This window comes from Haemorhous mexicanus, chromosome Z (assembly GCF_027477595.1).
Source record: "Haemorhous mexicanus isolate bHaeMex1 chromosome Z, bHaeMex1.pri, whole genome shotgun sequence".
Classification (NCBI taxonomy): domain Eukaryota; kingdom Metazoa; phylum Chordata; class Aves; order Passeriformes; family Fringillidae; genus Haemorhous; species Haemorhous mexicanus.
This window is the reverse complement of record NC_082381.1, coordinates 80,433,111-80,444,720: the sequence shown is the minus strand read 5'-3', so window position 1 is coordinate 80,444,720 and position 11,610 is coordinate 80,433,111. Positions and strand designations below refer to the sequence as shown.

The 11,610-nt window shown below is 43.7% G+C and overlaps 1 protein-coding gene across 1 annotated transcript in view; it reads left to right on the top strand.

Annotated features, from left to right (window-relative positions):
* Nucleotides 1–1,704: 1,704 nt before the first annotated feature.
* The window catches only part of LOC132322419 (phospholipid-transporting ATPase ID-like), an 85,335-nt gene continuing 75,429 nt past the window's right edge, over nt 1,705–11,610 (top strand). Inside the window, exon 1 of the mRNA XM_059836897.1 lies at nt 1,705–1,974. The gene's annotated coding sequence lies outside the window, so the exon portion shown is untranslated. The remainder of the gene's footprint in view (nt 1,975–11,610) is intronic.

Genomic DNA, 11,610 nt, shown 5'->3' with positions numbered 1-11,610 from the left:
TGACCAACACAGCACAGACAGGAAAGAATTGTAATTTCTTGTATCCTCCAAGACTAATTCTGAATGCTACATAAAAGTCTTCCTATCAGCTCGCTGACTCACAGCTGCAGTGCTTGGAGGCAAAATGCTTACAGGAGAGGCTGTCATATTTCCAGTTCACTCTGTGGCACCTTTTTCCCTTAAGAAGACCTCCTGTTTCAAAAATAGTGTAATGACCCAATACAATAACTGGAAACTCAGCAGAAAAATAAAGCTTATTCATTTGTGCCCAGAAGAAATATTATCATTGCCATTTTGGGGCAGGAAAAAAAGTCTGTTTAACAGGACTTTGGGACAGCCTCTGCCTTTGTTACATGAAAGAGACTTAGAGACACACCACTGATGCCTCACAACGTGAGAACTTCTAATACCTTGTAGTTGGCAATGTCTCCTATTTGGTCTCTTGATGAAGTGCAGAATTATTATTCCCTTTTATGAATAAGGAAAGAGAAACACAGCAGCATTTATTGACTCCTCCAGGATCTCTCGCAGATGTGAGAGGGCATTTGAGTCTCATTTCAGTGTTGCTTGGGTTGTTATCCTTCCTTCTTTGGGTCGTGTCCACATGACCCTATTAGTCATAACCACGGCCCATTATCTACTGGGAGATCTTGAAATAAAATTGTAAGCTTTCACTGCTATGTTTGCTATGTTTGTCTGCTGCTCTGAAAGCGAAAGAATAGATTTAGTTTGAAAAGGCTGCAGGAAACAGTGGTGCTGATGAATCTCTTTTCATTAACCGAGAACAGACAGAATAAAAAACCGCCCCAAACAGATAAGGTGGTTTAGAAGGTGTGAATTACCTTTTAGAAAGGCTTCTGACTCAATGATTTAGCATATTGGAAAGAACGTTAAAAAAATTAAAAATAGTTGCTTTGAAAAAAATCGTTATCTATTTAAACCTGGCATTAATTTGGAATTTTTCAGGCAGAAGGTGTCATTAAACCTAAAAGTAGGTGGCAAAAAGATCTTAAAGGAGCAAATCAAAGCTTGTGAATTAGCACTGGAAGTCGGCATTAACAAATTGTAGGAAAGCGTGCATTACTGATGTTGCAGATAAAGGTCGTTACTTGGCCAATTTAAATTTTATTGCAAGTTTTCATATTGCACCCTATAACCGTTGTACTTAGGTGGCTTTTTTAGATTAGTTCCGTCTTTTCTCTATCTCAGATTTATCTTTGTAAACGTTTTATTTAGTCTCAATACGGCATTGAAACAAAAAAGTGTGCCAAAAGCTGAACCTACGTGGTTTTTCCTCACAACCATGGAATCCAGGAACACGAATCAGGATCCTGTCGTACTTGGCTCCATAAACTCCTCAAACCAGCACCTGTCCCACAGAAGCTGTGTGCGTTTTGTCGGTCCTTATGGGAGGCAGTGAAATGTCTGACCTGTAAGAAAGAACACATTTTCTGACTGAAATTCCCCGAGTGCTGTCCGAGAAGACAAATCTGCGCCCGCCAGAAGCTGAGCTCAAGGTCTGCCCGGGCTGCGAGCAGGGTGCCCCGCCGGGTTTCCAGGCTGCATTTCCCTCAGATGAAACCCGGAGTCCTGCCCGTGGTGTACAAACCTCCGCAATACCTGGTGTCACACCCGAGTCCAACGATCACTCGGTTTTTATTTACTCAGTGCTACACCGTGCCACGTTCCAGCCACAGCCCCGGGAACTTTGCCTTTCCCCTCGCAGCCCTTATCGAGGGCACGGAGCGCACCCAGACATCCTGTGACTGCTGGATCGCGCTCAGCGTGCCCCTGCACGGGTTTGCATCCCGGGAAGCGTGGTGTTCCCTCGCCAGCCTCACCTCCCAGCTGGGGAGAAGCCTGTGTCCAGGGAGCTTAAAACAAACTGCGACTCTTTGCATGGTGCTGGAAACAATCCCTTCTCTTCGTCGTGACAAACAGCTCCAGGTTGAACACAAGGCACAGAATAGCCAGGTAGGACAATCTCTTTATTTCTTCTCCTAAGAGAAAAATGTAAAAACTTGCAAAGAAGCCCAGACTTCAGCTTTTGTGGTTGTTTATTTGGGTGGTTTGTTTGTTTGTTTGTTTTTTCTTTTTCTTTTTCTTTTTCTTTTTCTTTTTCTTTTGCATACTGGATTATTACTCCATCTGTGAATGTTACTTCTCAATAATGAGCCTGGCGTCCAAGTTTTCTGTTTGTAGTGCTAGCCCCCAGTGTGTCAGCAACACCCAAAGCTAGAGCAAGCTGGTACCACTGCTGTGTGGCTTTGGTAAAGCTCTCCAAAGTCAGTGGGAAAGCACATGCTCATTTATTTGCTTTGGGTCCAGGCCTCTCTTCTCTCTCTTCATAAATTTCTGAAGCGAGAGCTGGGCTTCTCCTTCTCTGTGAAAAGTGCTCTGAGCTGTCCCTATCATCATTATTGGCAACTGCATTTTAATTTAGCAATAAAGACACAAAACACAGGACTCCATCATGAAGAGGTTTGCTTTGGAACTGACTGCCTCTAGAGGGGATGTGCTCTCTCTCAAACTGGTAGATGGGCCAATTAGCAAGTTGTTTTCTGGCCGGTCCTGCTCTAAGTGATAAATGGTGTCACTGCCTTTAAAACTGGAGGCTGCGAGACCGGGTTGAAGCATTTGCACCACTTGTTTAAGACCCTTATATAGAAATCACAGAGCAGTGATTTCTCCTGGACAGTCTTTTCTTAGCATAGTTATTTTTGTTTCATTAAGCCAGAGTGTGACACACTGCAAAGTCAACTCGCGGATGCCCGAAGACTTTGCGAAATTTTTGCTAGAGGTAACACATCCAGAGTATCATCTGCACTACTGAGAAAGATCACCCTGCCCCCCAAATCCTTGCTCATCTGATATACTAAGTCCTCCAATGTTTTCTCACGTCTGGCACTATTTTGACTCACATCCCAGGAGTAAGACACTTTATCATGTATTGAAGAAGGATTTTCACCACAAAACACTGCTCTTGTCTCTCTGCCCATGATTATTCAGGTATCCTGGCACCGGTAAAATAAGTCCCATGAAAGCCAGAAGGAGATTTTGCTAAATGAGGCCATGTGAGAAGGAACCTTTTTATTTTAGGTAAAGCAAATTTGCAGTGATACCTAACTCTGCAAATATTAAATTGCTTCAAAAACAGTATTGAAAGCAAAGGTTAAGGCCATACTACTGGTGATCAGAGGCACTCTCTTTATTTCTCAGCATTAACTTGGTTGCAAAGCATCAGAGGAAGGTAACACTGCAATTCACAGTACTGTTACCTTCCTCTGTTTACTTCCTTTTCGGTGGATGACTTATTTTTCTTAGTGATAAAAGCTCCCTGTGGATCTCTGTTTAGTCAAATGTGTGACTTACTGCACCTAAGTCTGGTTCTAGGTGTTGGTTTATTCATGACCTACACGCAGTTTTGCATTACTGAAAGTCACTATTATAGGCTTAAGGAAAACAAAGCTCACTGGAAGGTGGGCTAATTTGCTGGTATCACAGTAAATCATGCTGTTTGGTAACAGTATAGCTCTCTTCAAATGAGCCAGGAATCCACGCTAACAGTTTCACTGGGAATAGCTCGTCTCTATCAAAGAAGACAGATCCCTGGCTGTGACCAGGCAGTCGGCTGTCTGTGCTGGAGGGACACTCGGGACTCGCCTTCCACACTGTTAGATTGGCAGTGTTTAGTCTGGGTGTCAGTCCAGCCCCTTACACTCACGGGTCCAGTCCGGGACCCACAAATGTTTTCATGTGCTCGGCACTGGCCGCGGGAGGAGCAGGATTAGGTTCCTGCACGCGTGTAAAGTGTCGTTGAGGTAAGGAGGAAAACCCACCTGAGTACCTGAGACTCATGCAGCAGGAAAATTCAGAGGTGAGTTCTGCTCTACAGTCTGTAGACCTATACCTAATCTGTATGTATATTTAAATATTTAAAGGTGGTTTTCACACCTTAAAGGTGGAATGTTCTGATTTTGCCGGTGCTCCCAATGCCACACTCTAAGCAGGAGCAGTGAAAGGGTTGCAGACAGGGCTGTGATCCATAGATAAACAAGACTCCTTTTCCCTTCCCCTGACTCACTCCAGGGGCCTGTGCAGCTCCCTGCCTGCCTCCGCAGGTGATTCAGTGTTACTCTTGAATCCATTACTTCTTTCCTGCTCCGTTGTTCCGGTGGGTCTGAGTTTACTGGGATGTGCAGCTACTGCAGGTTGCAGTTTCAGTAAGAACCTGGATTACCCACAAGTTTAATATTTAGATCTCCACTTGCTTTCCCCTGCCCTTCAGTAAGAGCTGCAGTGTGCAATTTGTACTCTTGTTGTCTTGTGAAATGCTGCCAATGCATTCCCTACCTGCCATTTCACTTCTTGGACAAACAAGACTTTGTTTACTTTCCCATCTTAAATGTACAGATTTGGCTTTGCAAGAGTACAAAGGGTACAGGTGTGAGGGGAGTAAGAACAATAGTTTTGCTTAATTTATGCATGTTTGCAAGAGAGTGATGTCTTGCATTCCAATTAAGATTGCTCTCTCTTGTTTTCTAGACCCCTCCACCCTTCCAGCCATGTCCTCTGAGTGTTTTTCCCCCAGGGCTCTGTCTTTGCACTGGTTGGGATGGCTGTATCCTAAAGGCTGCTCCCCCACAGCAAAGCCACCCAAACTAGAGAGCATCTCTTCCTGAGCTGCTGAATTTGTAGGAGCTGTTATGTGAGCATAAACTGAATCTAATGCTGATTTATATTTATTTATTTGTGGGACTGCAAACCATGACTAGTCCGATTAACATCCTTTTCAGCTCTACCTGCTGCAAGATCAATTAATGCCTCAATGCCTGAGTCAGACTTCTCAGGTTCCTTTCAGGAACCTCCAGTCTCCACTGCCTGCAAACACACAGGCATCCCACATTAAATTCACTGGTTTCCAGTGCTTTTCCTCACTACTACATCCACCAAGCAATTGGGTTTGTCTTTAAATTTATTTCTAATTCTAGGGCTGTTTCTCTTCCTCCTGGTTTGCTCCTAAAGTGAATTCTTTTGCCTCTGCTGCCTGGCGTTCGCTGCTCCATAAATGCATTCCTTTTTTCTTTGACTCTTCCCCTTTGTGTGATTTAGAGCCTCCATGGAGGCCTGTTCTTGTTTCATTAACAAGCAAAAGACTTGAAGCAAAACCAAAAAAGCTGAACAAAATTGTAGAACACTTGCAAGATCAGCCGCTGAAACAACTTTCCAAGAAACCATTAATCCCAAAACTTTCCACTACATCAGATATTGATTAATGAAGCAATATACACTTTGGTCTATTTAAATTTCATGCCTCACTGGCATGATTGTCTCATGCCCCAGGCATTTTTGGGAGTCTCAAGGTATAGCTGTGAAGCACAACTTCACCACACGCTAGAGAGGTTTCCCAGCTACAGCTGGACACCAGACATTACTTTTGACTTTGTGTGCTTGCCAGAGATTGTCATTCTCTGGATTGTCACCAGTTTCATTTCTGATGAACCCTTGCTGCAAAGTCGTACTGCAGGTCGACTGGCCAGGCAAATGTGCTTTTCTTTATTTGGTTTATAAACAGCATTTTTTCTCAGCATTTTTTTCCTTGACTAGTATTAATACACTCTTCCCAAATATGCTCTGCAAACTCACTTGGGACACTGCCTTTGACTATCCCCTTTGTGTTTAATGCTGTTTTTTCCTCCTATGCCCAAAACAGCAATGTGATTGTAGGAAAAAATTCAAGTCCTTGCCTGGGCAGACACCACCTGTTAAGCAGATTGCACCCAAAGAAACACTCAGACCTCTATCTGACCTGTTTATATCTCTGTACCACTCTCATCCCCAGAGTTAATCCAATCATGCTTTTCTAAGTGAAATTATGACTTTCATTTGCTGACACAAAGCATTTATTCTGTTCTGATTACACCATCTTTACAAAGTCTTTAGGGACAACATGTGTTTTCTAGTATTTGGCTTCACCCAGGGAACTTGGCCAGATACTAAAAGTCCTTAGAGGACTTTTCAGCTTGACTCAAGCCCTGTGAGTATTTGCTGTCAAACCAGCCTAAGCAGTTACATGGGTAGCTGGGCACAGGGGATACCAGCAGCCCAGGGTGGAGCTGGGCCACAGGCAGAGCATTACAGAGCTCTGCTTTTGAGATGTGACACATCTGGAATGAGGACCTTGTTGGTTTTTTGCCAAGATTCAAGGTTATCATCATAGAATCACAGGATGGTTTAGACTGGAAGGGACAGTAAAATCATGTATTTCCAGGGTCCTTAACACAGGCTGGCACAACTTCCACCAGACCAGGTTGTTCAAAGCCCCATGCAGCCTGGCTTTGAACTTGCAGGGATGGGACATCCACAGCTTCTCTGGACAACCTGTGCTAGTGTCTTACCACTCTCACAGAATTAATTCTTCCTAATGTCTAATATAAACCTACTCTCTTTCAACTTAAACTCACTCCCACTTGTTCTATCACTGCATGATTTTGTCTGAAGTCCCTCTCTGGTGTTCTTGTAGGCTCCCTTTACATGTTAAGAGGCTGTTAAGAAAGTGAAAAATGCAGATTTGGAAATAATGGAACACAGCACAAAAAGAACCTAAAATAACAAAACACGCCCTGGAGATTTTGCTTAAGAGCACAGTTTCTCATTGTCTGCACTAATCCTCATGCAGTTTCCACCTCTCTCTCTATTATTTTAAGCTGGGATATCCTCTGATTATCTAAAGATTATCTCCTTGTGGGGAGGAGGCACCAAAAATGGTTGAGCTTTTATGCTTCATGCCACACCAAGATAAAGGGCCATGCGTTTTGTGGGTTTTTTTACTTCCTTATTAAAAAAACTACATTCTCCTGACTGGGCATTTGGTGCTGCACAGTACTGTCGAAACCTTACTTCAATCGCTCTAGTCCCAGAGTCTTTTGATAATGTGTTTTTTTTATTGTGTATCTTCATATAGCACATTACCAGTTTGAGGCTGTATGTCATTGCCTTCTGGAGATACACCAACAAAACCTTGATTTCTCTATCAGAAGTAGGAAATGCTGTTCCTCCTTATGGGGCCCACAACTTATCCAACCCTCAAGCAGCACATGAAAATCAGAAAGCAATATGACAAATGGCAACACTGGGAATACAGTGTTTAAATACCTACCTCTTCCTTTCCCGTATCTCCTTGTTTTTAAAGGGATCTTCTGTGATACTGCATCATATCCCAACACAAGAAATCGTGGTGATTAACCTCAGATGAGTTACACACCCACACCCTTGTGGCTGTGTGCACTGCCCGTTTCTCACTGGCTTAGCTGCTGCTGTCTCCTTCGGGTTCTCCTGAGCTGTTGGGTGAAGAGCATGTCCTCCTTCTCCCTGCCACCACGTCCTGAAGGCCACAGGCACCCATTAGATTGTTCCTCTCCCTCATAAGGCTGCAGAGGGATTCTCATGTACAACTTCTATCTCAGTTAACAGGATTTCACTGCCTAAACACTGACTGTCCATGTGCACGAGATGGGAATAATACATTTCTTTGCTCTCAGCCAAGCAAGTGCAAAGGAACATGCACTTCTGTTAAATACCTGGAGAACAGATGCCGGAACAATATGACATAAATTAAACTTGCACTGAATAAAAGCAAAGGCTGGCAGTGCTGGGATCTGGCATGTGCTGTGGCCACGCTGGCACAGCTGTGGATATATATGGCTTATTTACTGCCAAGGTGGTGCTGCAGTTGAAGTGCAAACTGTTGATTAAAATGTCATGCAGTTTTGTTGGGGAAATATCCAGGGAAATAAGTTGTTTTGTGCTTATTTATGTCATATTGTGTTAGCACAGATATTTTTGATCTTTGCTTAATTACCTGAAGTTTCACGTTCCAGAGGGGAGCCAAGTTCTCTCTTGTGAAGAGAGAAGACTCTCTGTTCCTTGTTTTATATGATGGTTATTTTTTTTCCAGAGCATCTTCCTTTGCCAACAGGCAGGGTCTTCCTTGTTCTTCTCAAAGTTCACAGAACTTGAGTTCTGACAGGTCAAGAAGCCAACTCAAGACCGAGTCATCAGCACTACAAATTATTGTGGCACTATAGTATTATACTCCTCTGTGCTCACATCCCCTTTTGGGATCATGGCTCAATGGAATGTTGGTCCTGCTGCACATCCTTAAATTGAACATCAGTTGGTCACCCCCAAGGCCCTCTGGCCCCTCTGAATTGGGCCAGCTTATCACAATCTAGCCATCAAAAACTATAATAACATAATAAAGACCTAATTATAGAACTGTAGAATGATTTGGGTTGAAGGGACCTTAAAGATCATCTTGACTCCAACACCCTGTCATGGACAGAACACCTTCCACCAGATTAATCTAGCCAAACCTTGAGCACATAATTCAGTAAATAATGCTAGAAGAGATTAAAAAAGATAATTTGATACTAGGAGTAATTTTGTGGCAGGCAGCAAGTTGCCTCCATTTTTTCCTGGCAGGATAGATATAATTGTAACCTGGAAAACACACAGCAGAGATATACATGCATACCTTATGTTCATTTTGGAATTATGGTCAAAATGCTTATGAGCATAACAGATGTGACACATTATTTACAGGAATGCTCTCAGAACATCACTAAGTCTTTCGTGGAATGGATAATTGATCTTTAAGCAACATGCAATGAAACCATGAAGAACTTAAAGAAATAAATCCCAGATCTCTTGGCTGATGCTGTTGAGAATGCAGAAGTCATATACTCCATGAAGATCCAGGGACTTCCCATCCTCTCCACCCATACCTGGTGCAGAAAAGTGTAGAAGATTGTGGGAAGTCTCTGTAAAACATGGAGGCTTGGCAGGGGTTGGATTTCCTCTGAGTGTTCAACCACGGGGTCCCACTGAGGGGCATCCTAATTCCTCAGTGGTTTGAGCTGGGTTTTTTGATGGGTATCTGAGGAGTGGGCAAGTGACAGCGTCTGAAGTGTCACCACACACCGCATGTTTGTGGCAGCTGCTGCCTTGCCAATAGCAGCCATGGGCCTTGTGCACCACCCCTGTTACAAAGGACACTGTTCTAAGGGGCTCTAAGGAGCTGGGCTGCCACTTTGCCCCCAGCTATTGATTTTTTTTTCCTATTCACATTCCTGTGATTAGCTTTGAACGAGCCCTCCCAGGCATCCCCCTGAGATTCCTCTCTTTTTCACTGGTGATGATCAGGAAATATGTGTTAAAGGCAGTGTGGACACCTCTGGGGTTTGCTGAGCAGCTGATTAATCCCGGAGCTTTGCCAGTGCAGCTGGGCACATGAAGTGTCATGGACAAAGGCAGAGACATTTTATTGCAGGAATGTAATACTGAGACAGGAGGATCTCCATCAGCTCGTTCCAATATCTGTGTCCATCAAACCACTCATTTTCTCACAGGATCACAGAGAACATTTCAGACTTCTCTCCTTGCAATAGCATCTTCTCTCCCAGAGCAGTGAAATTTTTGGCCAGGAGGGAGTTTGTAAACACAAGATCCCAGAGCTGGTGGGAGCTGGACTCAGAAATGAGATACCTTTGGGCTTTGTCCCCTGCAGAATTGATTTTCTTCTGCACATTTTTCTGCTCTTCAGTGTAATCTGAGCATCTCACCCCCTGGATTTTTGACCAAAAGGTTTCCGGCTCCATCTCCTAAGGGCTGCAAAGGTGACACCTAAGTGACATTATTTCAATTTCTGTTTTAAAACATCATATGGAATCACATCTGCAGGGGTTGGTGCCAGGAAGATGAGATCAACAGTGGGTTTTTTTTTTTTTTTGGGTGGGGTTTTTTTTTGTTTGTTTTTTTGTTTGTTTGGTTTTTGGTTTTTGTTTGTTTGTTTGTTTGTTTTTACTTCTCATTATTTTCCTTAGCTGGCCATTGTTTGTTAAGGGCTTGGAATATTGGGCCAGGGCCATTGGTGGAGAAAAGGCACCTCTAGCCACACACTCATAGTTCCCTGCTGAAGATGAGTGGCACGTTACCATATCCTGATCAGTATGGCTCAGGTTATTCCATACACACTCACAGGAGCTATTTTCTGACCATTTCCATGTGATGTGTACTGGGACAGGTCGCAGCTTCTGGAGTAACTGGGGAAGTTTGAGAATACTTCTGTATGAGCCTGCAGTGATAGAGCTGCACCTCAGATTATATCCAGAGAGATGGATACAGAGGTAGGAATCCAGAGCATCCCTTCAAATTGGGTTAATTTGGAATTCCTTGGAGGAGTGGTAAAATGAGTTGAGCAGAGTAGCTCCCAAAAGGCAAGGACAGCTCTAGAACAACCGGTCACTTCATGACATTACCTTCCTCTCCTATTTCATTTTCCACCCACAGGCAGGTCATGATAACAACATGTAGGATTTAGTTTTCCCTTCCTCTGCAGAGTTGTGGTGTGCATTCTACCAGTAGGATCCTCCACAAGGATCAAGAACACTGACACTTTATGTGTTATTTTACAGTCCTTGGACTTTTGTTATTCACCGTATGATTGTGCTGGTGTTTCCTGGACTACAGCAGTTTACGACTTGGATGTTCTCCTTATGGTCTATTTTCAAAACAGTTCTGTCATACCCAAGGAGTGGACAATAATGTCCTGGTTTGTTCCTTTCAGTCCTGTATTTCTCATGCATCCTACTCTGACTTTTGGCAAGAAGAGTATACAGAAAGTCTCTCGTTGGAAACCCGTCTATGCCCTTGGACCCATTGCAGGTGCTCATAATAACAAATGTTTCGGGTGTCCCCACAGTGAAGTGAGCTACTTATCCCTCCCCTACACAAGGAGCTCCTCACTGGTCAGGACCAGTAGGGAAAGTTGGGACAAGGGAAGCATAGGCTGTGGGAGGCAATTCAGCCATCTCAGCCTAACCCTTGGGAGTTTGTAAGGAAGCCTTCCACAGCCATGCAGAAAGGTTTTTCTGGAACAGTGACTGGCATGGTTAGGAACTGAGCAATGCACTTGTGCTGTTCAGGGAGATGGAGATCAGGTTTGGTAGGTGGAAGTGATCCTGGGAGATTGCATCAGCTCTGGGCTTGAGGGATGAGCCCAGCGTGGCTCATCAGAGAGTGGTACCATCACTCATCTGCAGCGTGGTACCAGCCGTGGCAGAGCAGCTTGAGCTTCAAACCTTGCAGTTCAGGAGTGGCAGAAAGCAGCTATAAGAGAGTAAGGGAAAGCACAGACCATCAATGCTCCTTTTGAAATATATTGGATCATTGGGAAAGCATCAAGATGAGCATCAGTAATTTTAAAAATTGCATATCATAGGGAGAGATTCTCTCAAGGACTGGCATTTTATTTAAGTCTACATTGTGGGATGCTCCATGGTGTGCTTCTCTTTTGTTTCTTTCCTATCCTCTAGTTTGCTCCAGTTACTCAAGGGCATATTAAGACATTCAAAATGTTACTAGGTCACCAGACATATTTGGGTTCTGGGTGCTCCTGAGATAGTCCTCTGCTCTGTCAGCCTTGCTGTTTGAAGGAAGACCAAATCTAATCTGGAGAGCAGGTTGAGAGCACGCTTTAAAACAGTGTAAGTGTGGCTTCAGTTTTGTATCTTGTTAAATGCAGTAGAAACGCTGCAGAGACTGAAGGAT